At 36.8% G+C, this 19,494-nt stretch overlaps 1 pseudogene; it reads left to right on the forward strand.

The window, feature by feature from the left end:
• Nucleotides 1-9,754: 9,754 nt before the first annotated feature.
• LOC118837163 overlaps nt 9,755-19,494 on the forward strand; it is a 101,520-nt pseudogene continuing 91,780 nt past the window's right edge.

The raw sequence follows: 19,494 nt of genomic DNA on the forward strand, positions 1-19,494 counted from the left end.
TGTGCATCTTGTCTTTGAGGTTTGTCATTTTGTCTTATATAGAATTGACTTGGTTTTTTATGCTATTGCCTTTGATATTATTTTCATTTGCTTCTCCTTTGCAACATTTTCTCATTAGATCTGTTACTTTTTCACTTGTTAGAAGAAATTCTTTATCTTGGACCATTTTTTCCAAATATGCAAGTTGAGTTTTTAGATTCTCCATTGAGAGCTCCAATTTCTGATATGCATTCATTCTAATTCTTCTTTATCTATTTCACTTCTCTTTTGGATGCGTCTAGATTTTCTTAATTTTTTTCAATGCTTTTGGTGAGTCTTTAGGATCTTGTTTTTAATCAGGCTTTGGTTCATTTTCCTTAATGTTATATTTGTTAGGGAAGCTTTGTAGTCTCTTTGGGATTTGGAGCCCTTTTTAAAATAGTTTTAGGATCCTTTGTTGTTGTTTGCTTTGGATTTGGCTTTTGCTGAGACCTCTTTCCTGTTGTCTTTTGGAGTTATTTTGGAGTCTTTTAAAAAATTCCATGTTAAAAAAATTCACCTTCTGTCCTTATCCCCTGTGCTGATGGGTAAACTACTGTTGCTGAGCTGCAATGTTACCTTATTCTTCATGTTTTGTGGGAATATAAGGTTTGACAGAATGAGTCTCTGCCCTGAGTAGCCTCTAAGAAGAGCAGTAGAGGCCACAGTTGTGTTTCAGTTGCCTTTCCTTCAGGTTCAGCACAACCTCCACACTGGCACTACACCTCATTAACTTTCTCCCCTCTTCTCTAATTTTTCCTAGTTAGGCAGAATCAGAACCAACAAAGATACTACCATATCTTGCTGAATCTGGGTAAAAAAGATTGTATATGATCAGTGTCACTAACCTAAGGTAGGATTCCAGTCAAAAGGCAGCAAGTTTCAAGTCCACTCAGTTCTTCCTTTGTTTGTGTTTCATGTCACTGGGCACTCTGTGTAGCATGCATAGTGGCCACACCCTGGTAAAACTGTCTCAGCAGACCAGCTAAATGAGATTGAGGGCAGCTGCTAGGCCTCAGATGTCAGTAAGTTGGGGAATGTCTATCCCAAACATGTAAAGACTGCCCTGGTGGAATGGGCAGATGAGAACAATTAAAGGCCATGAAGGCAGCTGAAGCAGGCACTGTGGAGCATTTAGAGCTTGGTCAGACATTGAAGACACCAAAGTCATCTACTGCATCGTGGGCTGTCACCTGCTATTTTGACTTTTGTTTTGTTCCTGCACTTGGATGGCTCTGGAAAAGAGAGTGAGGTTGATGATTTAACTCTGCCTCACTTAAATCCAATTCATGCACAAGTCAAGACACCACCTCATAATACCATTGGTCTTCTTTGGAAAAAAAGGATGGAAAAACATGTGGCTAGGAATAATCAGGTTCTTCCACTGGAGAACTAAGGAAGAGCAGAATGGCTTGGGCAGAGTTACTGTAGTATCGGGAGTCCCTAGATTGTCTCCTGCACAAACCCAAGAATTAATTTGTGTTTTTGTACCTGGGTCATGGTAGTTGGTTGGGATAAGTGTGCTGAGTAAATGCTCTAAGAATTAAAGCTTCTGTGTGTGTGCTAATTCATACAGACTTTTTAACTATGCTAAGAGTTTTGTTGTTTTTTTTTTTCTCCTGGGGATTAAACTGTAAATACTCTACATCTGGTGGATAATTGCCTTTTTTGTGGGTTAGAGGTTTGAAGTGATTTGGAGAAAGTGACTAATCCTCTGTCTTGTTGATGAAATAACAAGATTCTTTTAAAAATGTTTTATTGACGCTCATTGCTATTTATCCCCTTCTAATTGTTCTAATTTTCTTCTATAATAAAGAAAAAATAAGGAAACAAAACCAACACAATGAACATATCAACAACATGTGCAGCATTCTACACCTTTAGTCTGCCATATATCTATTGAGAAGAGAGATTTGTTTCATACTTAGTTTTCCAGAATCAAGACCAGATTATATGATTATATTAATCTAAAATTTTGTGACTTTTACTATTGTTTTCCTTTATGAGATTGTGATCATTATGTTTTGATCCCTTAGTTGAATGTTTGTGCCATTCTACACTAGTCTCCCAAAATGTCTATAAGTTACTTTGTCATTTCCTATTGTCCAATAATATTCTGTTGTATAGGCGTAGCACAATTTGTTAAGCCAACCCACATTGAGTGCAACATTTCCTGCCACAAAAAGTGATGTAATGAATGTATTGCTAGATATGGGATCTTGGCCTCTGACTTTGTAGCTTTTGAGGGGGTATGTGCAATAGTGGTGACAGTATCAAAGAATATTAAAAATTTAGTCACTTTTTAAAGAAAATTTAAAAACGTTTAGAACATGACTTCCCATCAAAGGTTCTATTTTTCACCTATATCATTAGTTATGTAGGTTTCTGTTCCAGGCTAACCTGGGAATTTAACTACCTCTTAATGGCATTATTTCTATGGGAAAAATATATCCTAAGTTTTATATAGCCGACTTGCAAATAAACTTTTGGAACCCAAACCATTCTTGCAATGAGAACTGACTGCACGGTAATTAACTAGGCTACATCCTCAGTACATCATATACTGAACATTTTGCTTTCCTTGTTGGAGTAGAAGAAGAGGTTTTATGATTAGGCCCTAATACAGAATCCATCAAGTGCTCATTAAATATGTTTATAACACCCCACTTAGTGCTTTCATCCCAATTTTGCATAAAGAAATGTCAGTGAATAGCTTCATAAGCCTTTCAGGTAGGTTAATGTATGGTATTATTTATTCTAATTCAGTGAAAAGATCTTGTTTGATTAAGAAGAATGCTTGGTTGATCAGGGTAGTATAGAGGAATTCTATTAGTAAAAGAACTTGAAGAAGCTACTGGAATCAGTTAAGGGCCAATGTAGATGAAAATAAGCCACCATGCAGAGAAGAAGTTTCTCAGCTGTTCTAGGAGAGTTCCTGGAGAGGCCTCTTCGAGCCAGGAAGGAATCTGAGTGGAAAAGACCAAAGAAGGTTCAATTTAGTTTGTCAAACATTTCTAATTACCTGTTATGTGCAAATCACTGTGCTAAGTGTTGGTGATATAAAGAAAAAATGGATGCAAATCCTCAAGGAACATATGTTCATCCTGTTAGGGGAAACATGTTCACAAAGGTAAGTATATATAAAGTAGTTTAAGGAGGGTAAGAACACTAACATCTGGGGATACTGGGCAGTCCTTCATAGAGACAGTACTATTTGTCATGGTTTTTGAAGGAAAATAAGTATTCTGAGAGGGAGTAAGTATAGGGGGATTAGGGTTTTATCAGAAATTTCTGGAATTGATTTAATGAAATCAATTTATAGTGAAGATATGTCCATTGACATTTTGTTGAGGACAAAGACAACCCTTGGTGTGATCCTAGAGACTGAAGTTTAACCAAAGTGAATTGACTGGTTTGGAGCCACCCTTGGACCCCTCCTAGGGAATGGATTTTACTGACCAGGATTCCTCTGAAAGAATGGATTCTTGTGGGAGATGTTATCCATTTGCTCTGGCCTATAAAAGCAACATTACAGACATGACTATTTTTTTTTTCTTACATTCTTCCCCTGACCAGAACACAGATCAAGGCACATTAGAATGTACCTAGATTCTGCAGTGGTAATGTTAGGGAAGCCTGAGCATTCCTAGTCTTTCAGGAATGGGCTGCTTTGTCACAGAAACATGGGAATTTAAATAATATGCTTTTGTCCACAACTTTTTTTCCTACTCAACATGAGAAGAGTTCCTAATAGTACACTTCCCAGAAACTGAGGCTGAACCAAAATGAATTGACTGGTTTGGAGCTGCTGCCTCTTGGTACCTCCTAGAGAATGGGTTTGTGTCCAAAATATAATGGTTTTTCCAGAGTTTCCTAAGGGCAACATGACTAGCCTCAAAAGAAAATTATCCCTCTGGTTTATATGCTTACCTAGATTTACTGTGGGAAAGCTTTCAGTATAGCTTGTAAATAGCTTATCTAGTTTTTGACAAATATGGTTAAATTCTAGCTCCTATATAAGCACTCAAATTAACAAAAATATATTGAGTAGAGGATAGCCATTATTTTACCCTATAGAAAAGTAAGAAGGCACGAAAGTAGCCTATAAAAATTAGTGAATCATTCCCTTGGAAGGAAATTAAACTTAAATTCTCATAGAAGCTCCTTTGTAGTCCAGTGAAATCTTTCTCTACCATTGTCTTCTACACAGTCATTTTGAGGGTTTTTTTTCCTAAACAACCCCATGTTTTAAACTCAGAAGGGGAAGAACACTTTGGTGGGGCTAGATGGGCAATACCTTACAAGTGAACTTAAATTTTTCACATAACTCATTGTAATACTGAGTCGCAAGATTCAAATTCCATGCTCTGACATATCTTGGCTTTAACTCTTATTTATCTTCCAGCTGTAGGGCTCAAGCAGGTAGTCCTCTTCTATCTCTAAGAAACATGTCTCAGATTTGGCATTGCTTTAAACAAGAATTATTAATTTTTTTTGGCTTCATGGACGTTTTGGACAACCTAATGAAGCTTATGGATAGCTCAGAATGAAATTTTTTAATGAATAAAGTAACATGTATAGGATTACAAAGGAAATAAAATATATCAAAACAGAGTAATCAAAATATAGGAAAAAATCTAAATTCATGGACCCAATTTAAGTAGCTTTGCTTTAGAGGCAACACCAAGAGTGGTAATGTCCTCTAGAAAGAAGTCTAAATTCTGAAATAGCACTGTTTAGAAAATCAAAACCTTCTTTCTTCTATACTGGAGACTGGCCTTCAGAAACATTCTCTATGAACTCCCTCTGCCATATAGTCATACACATGTCCATATTTGCCATGTATTCCTATAGGAATTCTGGATGCCATTTAATTGGTTACAGTTATCTATAAATCTGGGAAACCCCATTCGTAGGAACTCTCCTCTCATATGTAGCCAGTGATAAAGCTTTAGGCAAGTACATGATACTCTCATGTATTTCTGTCTTTAGGCAGCTCATACTTGGTGGTAAGACACTGTGTGTATACAGAAGCATCTTCTTTTATTCCCTGAACCCAGGTCTGCTTTACCACGTTCTGTGCCCTGCTAAGGGAAAAGGTAAAAAAATCCTCTAAATGCTTGGCAACACCTATAGGCCCACTGTTATAGGCTAGCACAATATTATGGTTCCTTTACTAGAGTGTTTTCCCAACAGGCCTAGGTAGCCAAATCATCTTGAGGAATAGAATAGGAATGCCAGCAACTCGACCTGTCCCAAAGGAGAGACTAAAGGATGACTCCAAATCTTTCAATTTATCCCAGTTTTGCTTCAGTCTCTGGTAATTAATCAGTAGTTATCTTTGTCTTCTTAGTAAGTTGCCAATGGGCATCTATAAGGGAGAGGTATAGTCATCAAGCTCACCTCCTGTTCCCTTATGCAGGCATGAATAGGTGACTTATATGAAGGCACATGGAGGCCAGACCTGAAATTCTAAGTGTCAGGAAGAGCTAATAGTTCAATTGGCTGGGAATGGAGAGTATAGGAAGGGAAGTGACAGGAAATAAGACTAGAAATGTATATGAGAGTAATATTGCGGAGAATTCCAGGCAGAGGAATTTGTGTTATTCTAGAGATAATACAGAACTCTTGAAGGATTTTGAGATGAAAAATGGGGTGACGTGGTAAGAAACTATTTTGTGGAGATGATTTTGCTTGTTGTTTGCACTGGAGAGGGGAATGAATAAAAACAAGAGGACCAGTTAGGAAGTTACTACAATACTAGGTAAGATGATTATAAAAGGAGGAAAGTGAGGCCAAAATCCATGTGATAGACTGGGGGAATAAGGATAGGGGGTGACCACAGATCATGATAAGGATGATCAATACATTTATGAATAGTGAGGTAGAGTGAGAAAAGGAAGAATAAGAGATTATGATCAGAGAAAGATATTTCAGTGTTTATGTTTATGGAGGGGACTTAACTATAGAATCTAAGGTAACCTTGTTGGTCATTGAACTGGGGTGAAGATATCAGCTATGGGAGTTCAGATGCTGATGAGCTGGGGTACCTGGGTGTTTGAAGGAATATCAACTAGTTATCCCTTTCATATTGTGGGGGTAAAGGGTGTGGTGACTCCCACAATCTAGAAAATCCACATAAAATTTTTTGGCCCTCCCTTTATACCAGAGAAGAAGCCTGGGTTATTATGGTATTAAAAGATAAAATATGTTGATATTATACAATACTATATATATTTTTTATGCATTTCTGAGTTTCTAAACTTTTTCTGCATCATCTGCTGGCATTGGCATGTCTTCTGTGGTTTCTACAAAACTCCTCCCAAATTCTTATTTAATTGTTTATGCCAACCCATGATACATTGTATTGCCTTCTTTCCAGGGGCATATAACTTGTATTTTACATGTGGACAGCATTTGGAAGGGCATGGGTGGGAATCACCGAAGATGGGCAGGAATGGATGAGTTGTTATTAACATCATTCAAGGGAACTTCTTAATGAGATCACAGGTCCATATGAGCATTTAAGACAAAATGTACCAATGGGACAAAAGGTGGATTCAGTTGATGATACAAATTAGAGAGGAGAGTAAGGAGGTAGTGCTAATTCTAAAATTACTAAAAACAAGGTGGGGGACTAGTTGGTAGGTGCTTTATTAGTAATAATATCATTTGTAATAATAGCTGAAATTCATATAGCACTTTGTGGTTTGCAAAGTGCTTTCCAAACATTATCTCATTTGATTCTCACAACTGTGAGAGGTAGGTGCTATTACCCCATTTTACAGATGAGGAAACAGACAAAAAGAGGTTAAGTGACTTGTCTTAGCTGACACAGTAAGTACGTGTCTGAAGCCGCTTTTGCACTCAGGTCCATTGCTATTTCCACTTTGTATAATGGGCACTGGGTAGCAGTGTGCTGTAGCTTGGGATTCAGGGTTGACTAATTGGGGACCCCTCGCATAGCCACTACTATGAAAGAAGATAAAGAAAGAGGAACTTTGAGAACACCGCAGGGAGTTTCCCTAGTGCCTGGGAAAGGAACACCTAAGATTCCAGTTCCATTCAGTCAAGGAAATTCACCAACATAAAATAATGAAGGAACAAGTTTTTTGGACGGGGCAATTTCTCTCTCTTTTCTATATGTCACAAGCTTAATAAAAATGATTAGTATCTCTGTGATAAGTGCTTCACATACTACAGTATCTTTACTTGGGAAAACAGATAGAGCTACATGGCCTACATGTAAAGTGAGAGAGAAGAAACCAGCGTGACACAGGTAAGGATTAGTGGGTTTTAGGATTTACAGCTTGAAGGTCCTTTGAGATCATTTAGTCCCAAACTCTCATTTTATAGACGAGGAGGCTTTGGCCCCAATGCAGTAGTAATCCTCTACATGCCTCTAGGTCATGCTGCTCCTTCTCTCAAGGAGACCAGTGTGCCATGTGGGAAAGGCTACACAGGTAACAAGTGGCAGAACTGAGATGTCATATTGTCTTCTGATTGCACAGTTAGTGTTCTTTCCATTGTATTCCACTGTCTATCATGGCGCACATTTGATTGCTCTCTTAATCTTATCCAAACATCCTTAATTTATGAGTGTAAGAAAGGTTGAATGATTGAGAAATAAGGTAGCAGGAAAGAGATTTCAGAGTTGTTGAAGTTATATAAATATATGGATCTTTCTCTTTTTTAACATTCATTTTTAATTTTTCAATCACAAATTCTCTCTCTCCCTCAAGCCCCTCCCCCTTCAATTGAGAAGGCAAGAATTAGACACACGAAGTCATGCAAAACATATTTCCACATTAGCCATGTTGCAAAAAACCCCAACATAATAAAAAGCAAGAAACAAAGTGAAAAAGCATACTTCAATCTGCATTCAGACTTCATCAGTTCTTTTCTCTGGAGGTGGATGGCATTTTACATCATGAGTCCTTCAGAATAATTTTGGATAATTTTCTTTATCAAAGTTGGTATGTCTTTCACAATTGATCCTTGTTACAATATTATTGTTATTGTGTACAGCAGTCTCCTAGTTCTGCTCATTGCACATAGCCTCAGTTCATATAAGTCTTCCCAGGTTTTTCTGAAACCATCCTCCTCATCATTGGTTATAGCACAGTAGTTTTCCATCACAATCGTATACCACAACTTTTTCAGCCATTCCCAAATTAATGGATATCTCCTCAGTTTATAATTCTTTGTGACCCCCTAAGGAGCTGCCATAAGTATTTTTTTTTGTACAAATAGGGCCTTTCCCCTTTTATTCAGTCTCTTTAGGATACAGACCTAGTAGTGATATTGTTGGGTCAAATATGCACAGTTTAATAGCCCTTTAGGCATAGTTCCAAATTGTTCTCCATCACAACTCCATCAAGAATAAATTGGTATACCTATTTTTCCACATCCCCTCCAGCACCTGTCATTTTCCTTTTTGAAATATTTTGCCATTCTGATGGGTATGAGGTGGTTCCTCAGAGTTGTTTTAATTTGCATTTACCTAATTATTATTGATTTACAGCATTTTACCATATGGCCATTGATAACTTTGATTTCTTCTGAAAACTGTCTGTTTTCACTATTTTTCAATTGGAGAATATCAGGATTTTTCAAGGGCAACATAAACATACCAAAAATAAAAAAGACAAGAAGGTTTCACCTCTAGTATTTTCTTTCTGAAAATACTCAGGCAGGTCTTCTAAGAGAATCTGAAGAGAGCAGTACTTCTTAGTATACCCCTTCATCTTTCATCAAGTCAGTAGAACAGTATTTGATGAATTCTCACCACACCATGGAAGACACTTGTAACAACATTTACTATAGACAAATAAGACTGAATTGTGTAAGATGAAATATGGGAAGATTTATACATAAGGTAGAGGATTCCCCATCCCACCTCAAATGATCTGGTCACAGAGTCAATAAAAAGGATATAATTATAAAGTACAAAAATATTAAAGAATTTTCCTATAAGCTCACAATAAAGTATTCGTACAGGATTAAATTCATAATGTATAAACATTTGTCTATTCCCCAATCCCTTTGTCAGGTGGGAAATACTTTCTAATTTGGTCAAGAAGAGAACAATATCTTTAGCTGAGAAAATTATTCATACCCCTTGGTACTATATACAGGGTGTTGCTAAAGTCTGGACACATAGGAAAATTGATGGCAATGTGTGGTTATAGCATCGAGTTTACATGAATCCTGCAAAGCACATCAACCTTTGCGTCACAAATGATGGAAATCATATTGAAGATCTTATTTGTTAATGTTCCAATTAAATAAAATGTGGTTGGAAAATTTCATTTTGTTTCTTGAAAATATGCATTTTTGCCTATGTGTCCAGACTTTAGGAACACCCTGTAGAAAAAAAAAATATTAAATTAGTTTGGGAACTAAGGGTTCCAGGTTCAGGGATAATTTGTACTTGTACCAGGAGGTAGCAAGGGGAGGGAAGTCAGATTTTCACTCTTCCTGACTTCGGGTCCAGTGCTCTATATCCTCCACTGTGCGTATGGAGCATTTTGGGGCAATCCTTTGTGATTTGGGCTTCAAGATTGACTAACTGGGGACTCTCCTCACTTCCCCCATGTTAGTTATGGGATCAAAGGTGTTGGGCAAGTTGGAGACAGTGAATCCATCTGGAGCAGCAAAGCACATAGAAGATAGAAACAGATAGAGTGAGATATCCACTCAAAGAAGGTGACAACTTCAGGGATCATGACCTCTCATGGTGGAGAGAAATGTTGACTCTGGACTCAAGAAAGAAACAGATCCTGGGAATGCAGCTGAGTGGCTCATTCATCAGAGATCTGCAACTGAAAGTGAGCTTGTTGAGGTCTCAATGGAAAGAAATACGTTCTTGGCTGCACAGTATGAGGACTTGTGAGTTAACTGTTAACACAGTTGTCCTCTCACGCATCTTTCCTACACGTGCGCCTCGTTACTAATGTACTTTATGTTTGAACCCACTCTTCTGTTGTGTGTATTTATAGGATAGTGTGCCATAGGATTTTGGGAAATATTGGTAACAGTTTTTCTTACTATGCCATTTTAGTAAATACCATTGCTGAAAGCTAATTGTTTTTCTGGCTGACTGCCAATGAGAGGCACGTTGTTGGAGGTGCATGAGTAGTGTTTGGAGAAGCTGCTCACAGGATTATTCGTAGAACATAGGTATACCCTTTGGGATCCAGTTGGTAAGTGCTAATTGTAATTTGGGGAGTAGACCATAAGTGAGTTACATATACAACCCGAAGAAAAAAGGAATAGAACAATAATACACATGTCAATTATATCTGTGCAAATAACAATTATAGCAACAAATTCAAAAGTCATTCACAGAAGAAGAGGAAAACAGAAAGGGAAATGAAAATTTTTTTATTATTTTGTTACACTAACATATACTTCAATTATAAATTATTTTGTGGTTTGTGATTTTATTGAATAATGATTTTTATTTTCTTTATTTAAATACATATTTTGCTGGTGGCTGTTGTTTAAATTATAACCTTCAAATAAAAAAAAACTGATTGTAACAAATAATTGCATGAAGTTTTAAAATGGGCGTTAGTAGCCCTTAATCGTTCAAAAGAGATGAGAGACGTGGGTTTGTGTTGTGTATTAACTTAATATTGCCTTCTATGTATATGAAGTTTTTTATTATCATTTGGACCAATGCTTTTGAGATTAGTGATTTTTCTGCAAAGAGCCCTGGCTCCAGCTGGAATCAGAGGAACTGGATTAAAATCCCACCTCTGACATTTACTGTGTATGTTGCTTTGGTCAAGTCATAAACTCTCTCAGTCTTTATTTCCTCTTCGGTAGAATAAGAGGGATTGGTTGGCCTCTGAGGTCCTTGCAACCTAAGATATAAATATCTATAAAGCCCTCAGTACAGTGGCTGGCACACAGTAGGTGCTTAATAAATGTTTGTTCCCTTCCCTTTCCTATATCTGTGCATTATGAACTAACAGTTGCTTAGAGCACTGTGATGTTAAGGGATTTTCCCTGGGTTAGGCAGTCAATGTGTATCAGAGTTGGGACTTGAACCTAGCTTATTCTGACACTAAGCTGCCTATCTGTAAGAATAATTAATATTTAACATTTAATAATTAACAATAATTAATAATAATTAATAATTAACATTTGTTCATCATCATAAGATATCCCCAAACTAAATGTAGTCATCTCCATGACTCTATTCTGCCCCCCTTACAAGATCTAGCAGCTTCTACATTAAGTGATTGAAGGGCTTGGAATATGATATTCCAGAGGTCAATGGAGCTAGGATTAAAACTAAGAATCACCTACTGAGCAAAACTGAGTATCATGCTCCAAGGCAAAATATGGATTTTCAATTAAATAGAGGACTTTCAAGCTTTCTCAGTGAAAAGACGGGAGCTGAATAGAAAATTTGACTTTCAAACACAAGAATCAAGAGAAGCATGAAAAGGTAAACAAGAAAGAGAAATCATAAGGGACTGACTAAAGTTGAACTGTTTTGTTTACATTCCTACATGGAAAGATGATGTGTATAATTCATGATATCTCAGTATTAGGGTAGCTGAAGGGAATATGTGTATATATATATATATATATATATATACATATATATATATATACATATATGTATGTATGTATATATGTTATATATACATACATACATATACGTAGATTGCACAGGGTGAGTTGAATATGAAGGGATTATATCTAAAAAATAAAATCAAATTAAGAGATGAGAGAGGAATATATTGAGAGAAGAAGAAAGGGAGAGATAGAATGGGGTAAATTATCTTGCATGAAAGTGGCAATCAAAAGCAGTTCTGTTGGAAGGGAAGAGGGTCAGGTGAGGGGGAATAAGTGAATCTTGCTCTCATCGGATTTGACTTGAGGAGGGAATAACATACACACTCAAATGGGTATTTTACCCCACAGGAAAGAAGGAGGAATGAAATAAAAAAAGAGGGGATGATAGAAGGGAGGGCAGATAGGGGGAGGAGGTAATCAAAAGCAAACACTTTCTAAAAAGGGACAGGGTCAAGGGAGAAAATTGAATAAAGTGGGACAGGATAGGAGGGAGCAAAATATAGTTAATTTTTTACAACATGAGTATTGTAGAAGGGTTTTACATAATGATACACATGTGACCTGTGTTGAATTGCTTGCCTTCTTAGGGAGGGTGGGTGGGGAGGGAAGAGAGGAGAGAATTTGGAACTCAAAATTTTGAAAGCAGATGTTCAAAAAAAAGTTGTTTTGCATGCAACTGGAAAATAAGATATACAGGCAATGTGGCATAGAAATCTATCTTGCCCTGCAAGAAAGTATGGGAAGAGGGGTTGGGGGGATAATGGGGTAACAGAAGGTAGGGCTGACTGGGGAATGGGGCAGTAGGAATATATGCCCTCTTGGATGGGGGGAGGGTAAAAATGGGGAGAAAATTTGTAACTCAAATTCTTGTGGAAATCAATGTTGAAAACTAAAAATATTAAATAAAAAAATTAATATTACATACCTTCTAGGGTTGTTGTGAGGATCAAATGAGATGATGATTGAAAGCACTTAACATGGTGCCTAGCACATAGTAGGCACTATATAAATGTTTATTATTACTTATTACCATGGATAGTCCATAGCCAACATAGTGCTAAGGCTAACAAAATATAACTCTTTGAACAGATTGACTAAAGGCATTATAAAAGAGAAGATAATCATTATAGCTTCCCTTCCAGTGACCTCCAATTTCTTTTCTTTCCGGAGGGTCAGTCATAGTCTCTGTAGAACTTATAGGATTAATTAGTGAATTCGTTGTCCAATTCATTTACATCCTGATCCCTGAGGCTGGTTCAAGGTTAATTGCTATTTTCATTCTCTCTGGGATCAGTTTTCTCCCTCATTCCACCATTCATGACCCATTGTTACTCCTAAATTCTTTCTCAGTCTATGTGTTCATCACTTAACATTTCAGGTCAACATTATTTCCACAGATCCTGGGTGATCCTGGAACTTTTGGAGTTTGCTGGGTGATATGCTTGCTTTTCCCCAGAGATCTCCTTGTGATTCCTGTGTCCTGAAACATGCATTAACAAACAGAAGGCATTCAAGACCCTTCCTTCATAGTTGTTTAGATCATTCAGGGATGAGTTCTTTTAGCATATGGTCATTAGACTAAAATGTGAAATTTTGTGAAATGTTGAAAGTTGTTCATACAAATAGTCTTTTTAATTTTTGAGGCTTCAGAAATGTAATTTAACTATTTTACTACATAATTAGAGTAAATTTCCCATTTACCAGACAATAAATATTCACATTATCTTTCTTCTCTTCATGGATAGCATTATCATGCACCCAGTCACTTAATCTTGAACACATGGAAGCAGCTCTGACTCATTCAGTACCATCATGATCTTTATCTATAGTCATTAAGGCCTATAAATTCCTTTTTTTAAAAACTGCTTCTAGAATCTGTCTTATGTTTCTATTCTTACCACCGCTCCACTAGTCCTAATTCTTTTTTTAAAAAAATATTGTATTTTTCCAATTACATGTAAAAAACATTTTTATCAAATTAGAGTTTCAGATTCTCTCTGTTTCTCCTTCTCCTCCCCCCTCATTCAGAAGGCAAGCAATTTGATATAGGTTATAGATGTGCAGTCATGAAAAACATGTTCTTATGCTAGTCATATTGTGAAAGAATGCACAGACCAAAAAAAAAGAAAGAAAGAAAGAGCAAAAATATGCTTTGATCTGCATTCAGATCCTATCAGTTCTTTCTTTGGACACAGCATTTTTCATCACAAATCTTTCAGAATCATCTTGGATCATTGTATTGCTGAGAATAGCTAAGTCATTCATAGTTGATCATCATATAGTATTACTGTTTACTGTGTATACCGTTCTCCAGGTTCTGCTCACTTTACTTTGCATTTGTTCATGTTAAATCTTTACAGGTTTTTCTGAAAGCACCCTGCTCATCATTTCTTATAGCACAATACTATTCCATCACAATCATATACCACAGTTTGTCCAGGCATTTCCCCATTGATGATCAGCCCCCACAATTTCCAATTTTTTGCCACCACAAAAAGCGCTACTATAAATATTTTTGTACATATAAGTCCTTTTCCTTTTTAATTTTTTATTATTACCTATTTTTAAAATTATTACCTAACAGTGGTATTGATGAATCAAAGGGTATGCATGGTTTTATAGCCCTTTGGGCATAGTTCCAAATTGCTCTCCAGAATGTTTGGATCAGTTCACAACTCCACCAACAGTGCATTGGTGTCCCAGTTTTCCCACACTCCCTCCAACATTTGTCATTTTCATTTTCTGTCATATTAGACAATCTGTCAAGTATGAAGTGGTATCTCTGAGTTGTTTTATTTTGCATTTCTTTAATCAGTAGTGATTTAGAGTATTTCTTTTTCATATGACTATAGATAGCTTTGATTTCTTCATCTGAAAACTGCCTGTTCATATCCCTTGACCATATATCAATTGGGGAATGACTCATATTCTTATAAATTTAAGGCAATTTTCTATATATTTGAGAAATGAGGCCTTTGAGAAACTTGATGTAATTTTTTCACAGTTATGATTATTAATTATGCATTTCCCTTCATCCTGTTACACCCCATCCATCTCTCTCTCTCTCTCTCTCTCTCTCTCTCTCTCTCTGTCTCTCTGTCTCTCTGTCTCTCCTCCCTCTCTCTCCTCCCCCTCTCCCCCGTCTCTCTCCCCCTGCTTCCCTCTCTCCCCTTCCCCCTCTCCTTCTCTGTCTCTGAGTCTGTCTCTCTCCCACCACCCTGCCTCTCCTCAAAATTGTTTTGCTTCTGTCCACTGCCTCCCCCAATCTACCCTCCTTTCTATCAACTATCCCTTCTCATATAACCCTCCTACTTCCACATAGGGTAAGATAGATTTTTATACCCAACTGTGTATATGTGTTATTCCCTCTTTGAGCCAATTCCAGTGAGAGTAAAGTTGAAGCATTGTCTGCTACCCCGCCATTTCCCCCTCTACTGAAAAACTCATTCTTGCCTCTTTTATGTGAGATAATTTACCCCATTTTACCTTTCCTTTCTCCCAGTATATCCCTCTTTTTGACTCCTTAATTTTATTTTTTTTAGATCATTTCATTGTGGTCAATTCATACTTGTGCCCTCTGTATATGTATACTTTTAACTGCCCTAATAATAACAGAGTTTTTAGGAGTTACAGGTATCATCTTTCCATGTGGGAATGTACACAGTTTAAATTTACTGAGTCCCTTCTGTTTCCTGTTTATCTTTTTTGGTTCTCTTGAGTCTTGTATATGAAAGTCAAATTTTCTATTCATTTTTTTCCATCAGAAATGTTTTAAAGCTCTCTTTTTCATTGAATATCCACCCCCCCCCCCCCAAGGATTATACTCAGTTTTGCTGGGTAGGTGATTATTTGTTGTAATCCTAACTTTTTGCCCTCTGTAATATCATATTCCAAGCCCTCCTTCAGTTCTTTAATGTAGAAACTGCTAAATCCTGTGTTTTACTGACTGTGGCCTTGTGATATTTGAATTGTTTCTTTCTGGCTACTTGCAGTATTTTTCCTTGACCTGGGAGGTCTGGAATTTGTCTATAATATTCCTGGAAGTTTTCTTTTTGGGATCTCTTTCAGGAGGTGATTGGTGAATTCTTTTAATTTCTGTTTTCCTTTCTGGTTCTGAGATATCAGAACAGTTTTCCTTCATAATTTCTTGAAAGATGATGCCTAGCACCCCCCCCCCTTTATCATCGTGTTCAAGTAGTCCAATAATTCTTTTTTAAATTTTATTTTTAATTTATGAAATAAAAAAGCATTTCCAAAACATAGTATAGTAAAAAAAAGATGATTTACACATGAAACTGCAAATGTACTATGCAATCCTAGGTCTACTTTCCAGTTCATTTGTTTTTTCCAATGAGATATTTCACATTTTCTTCTATTTTGGCATTGTTTTGATTTTATTTTATTGTTTCTTGATGTCTCATGCAGTCATTAGCTTCCACTTGCTCAATTCTAATTATTAAAGAATTATTTTCTTATGTGAGTTTTGTAACTCCTTTTCCATTTGGCTAATTCTACTTTCTTAGGAGTCATAAAACAATATTGCTAGCAGCTGCTGTGGAGATGAAAGACCAACAATGAGACCAACAACAAGAGCTCACCAGAGGGCTGCTGTAACAGGTCATTTGATATGCCTTTCTAAGGAAAGCAACTTTAAGGGGTTAATGATCTTATTTTAATTAAACATACATATACCATTCACTTAGTTCAGGGGGAAAAGCCAGCACCCTGAACTTCAGAGCAAATACAAACAGAAATTACAAACAAATTAATAGACAGGCTTTTATCTGTCTGACCCAATTACAATACATATGTAGTTACCAGAGAGAAGTACCAACATCTGGGTTTTCAAAGCGGGGGCAGGAGGGGCAGGCTGCTTCAATGGCTACCTAGAGTCTCATCACCAACACTCTTTCAGTGAGTGTGCCCCCAAAGGCAAAATGCTAACCTCTAAGTTTATATATGCTTCTTCAGGTTCAGAGGGTATTACAACCATGCGACTCAAACCCATGTGAAGTAGGCCTTCTCTTGACGAAAGCAGGTCATCAAAGACCTTTTATTCAATCATAAGTTCCTCAGTGCTGAGAAGCACTCCAAAACAAAGACAACAAAAAGTCTACTTTGCTTGCCATTACATTTGAAAGGCAAAACTCATCAAAGGTACTTGATTACCTCAGCATTCCAAAAGAGAAAAGAGTAAAAAGAGTCCCACACTAATTACCATAACAGGAGTTCTTTTATTCAGTGAATTTTTGTATGTCTTTTTCTATTTGGCCAAATTTGCTTGTTAAGGAATTCTTCTCTTCTGTGGATTTTTGTATCTTTTTATTTTATTTATTTTATCATTTGGCCTGTTCTGTTTTTTGAGGTGTTATTTTCTTCAGTATTTTTTGTGCCTCCTTTACCAAGCTGTTGACTCTTTTTTCATGATTTCTTATTTGATTTTCACAATCTTTTTTGAACTCTTCAAGGAATTCCTTTTGGCCTTGAAACCAATTCACATTTTTCTTTGAGGCTTTCAATACAGCTATTTTGACTTTGATGTCTTCTGAGTTTTTTGTTTTGGCCTTCCCTACAGTCATAGTAACTTTTTTTCCATGGTCAGGCTCTTTTTTATTGTTGATGTTTGTTCCTTTTTCTAGCCTATTTCGTGACTTTATGTTAAAGTTAAGCTCTTCTGCAGTGGAGGGGACCCTATTCCAAGCTTCAGGTTTTCAGTGCTGCTGTTTTCAGAGGTAGTTCTACATGTCTGTAAGTTTTCAGTTCTTCCAAGATGGTATGACCTAAGGACACTTCTCTCCTGTCTTATGCTTTTGTTCTATGAGTGACCACAAGCATTCTTTTCTGCCCTGGAACTGTGACCAGGCTCCCTGTTCCACTATGGCCACAAACTCTGGTGTGCTAGTGTTCTTTCTTATACCATGTATGGATAATGCAACAGTGTCCTGCACCCAGTGGCAGCAAAAGGTCCCCTATAATCTCCTTCTGTCTAGTTGTCTGACCCTCTTACCATCTGTAGGATGAGAAGAGCCTTAGCTGCTGATTCAGTCACCCCGAGGCTTGCTGCCACCAGGCAGACTGCATTGGACTGTGCTCAACCTTCAGAGTTGTCTTGGGCTGGAAAATTATTTCACCTCATCCTTTTGCTTATTGTGCCACACCAGAATTTATTTTGAATTGTTATTTTAAAGTTGTTTGGAATTTGGGGAGAGCTCAGGCGAGTGCTGCCTCTACTCTGACATTTCCCTTTATTCTAATTCTTAATAAACTCAAATATGGAAAACTATGACAGCCTTTTTTTGGGGGGGGGGGCACTTTTGACTGAAGTTTCTCCACATCTCTAATTTGTTTTGCCTACTGGTACTAGGATAACATTCCTTAAACTCCTGCCTTAGTGTTCACTTCATTCAACATTTAGTTATTGATCAAGGAACACTTATTAAGTGCCTACTATCACCCAGATATTGTGTTAAGTTTAGGAGGATACATAGATAAATAAGAAATCCATTCTTGCTCTCAGAGGATCTACAATGTAGAAGGTGAAACAATACATATACACAAAAGGGTAAAGCATAAGCAAATGTGAAAAGGGCTCAGAGAGGGATGATTCTTTTTCAGTTGTGATGATTAGGAAAGTTTGTGTAGGAAGTAACTTTAATTCTCAGATTTCAGCAAGTGTAGATCATGGAATTAGAGCTGCATGGTGGGAATGAATGTATGAATACGTCAATGAAGAAGAGAAAAATTAGCTAAGCACCTTATGTACCAAGAGCTGTATTAGGTACCGAGGCATATTTAGCAAAAATGTGACATTGTTCATTGTTGTCCTTGAGATGCTTACATTCTAATATGGGGACACAATACATATAAGACGTAATGCCTAGAAAAGGAGTTTTGGTTTAGGAAATGCTACACTACTGATCTCAGAGCAAGAGAGCGGAAGCAGGGGCATGAGGTCCATACATAGCTGGCATGGTAGATAGTGAGATATCCTAGGTAGATCAATATTAAGTAAAGTCTAGAGCTGGCTAGATATAGTAGTCAGGAAAATTTACATTCACTCACCAATCAGGATAGCTCAACCACAGGGAAACTTTTTTTCTCCAAGGAAGATTCAAAGATTAGGTAGTACTGTCAAAGGACACGATCTATTCAGGTTAGTTTGGCTGCAGCACATAAAGGAGATTTTTAAAATGAGAAAAAAAGCTGCAAAGTTCAGTTTGGTTTGGATTGCAGAGTCATTTGGACTTTATTTAGTAGGCAATGGGGAGCCACTTCAACTTTTGAGCTGGGGGTTAGTGTGAACAAAGTTTCCCTATCGCTTACTCTATCAAAACTTAACCATTCTGTTTGAGTTTTAAGGTACTTCATCATCCAGTCCTGCCTTTTCCAACAAATCTATTTCCTACCATTCCCTCACATAAACTATTCCTGAAACGCTCATCTCCTTAGATTAGTCTCTCATTTTCTGTCCTGATCTTTGTTCCTGTGGTTCCTCTCCATGTACAATTCCTTCTTTTCTCCCTTTGGTTACACATTTACAAGTCCTTCTTTCAAAGCCTTGCTCAAATCCCATTATTACAAGAAATTTTCCCACATGGGTAACAAAAACAATTACAGTAATATCTGAGAAACAAATATGCATATGTCACTAGTACGTAATCAATACTATACTATATATTTACTAATATATTATGTATATACATACATAATACATATGTATGTGTATGCATATAAAATATATAATATATATCATATATAAATTTTTATATATATCAGGTATTAGTATTTACATTTTATAGAGGAGGAAGCTGAGATTTGAAAAGATTAAGTGATGCCCTTGGTCACATAAGTGTCAGAGAAAGAATTAGAATTCTAGGTCTT

This window comes from Trichosurus vulpecula, chromosome 2 (assembly GCF_011100635.1).
Source record: "Trichosurus vulpecula isolate mTriVul1 chromosome 2, mTriVul1.pri, whole genome shotgun sequence".
Lineage (NCBI taxonomy): Eukaryota > Metazoa > Chordata > Mammalia > Diprotodontia > Phalangeridae > Trichosurus > Trichosurus vulpecula.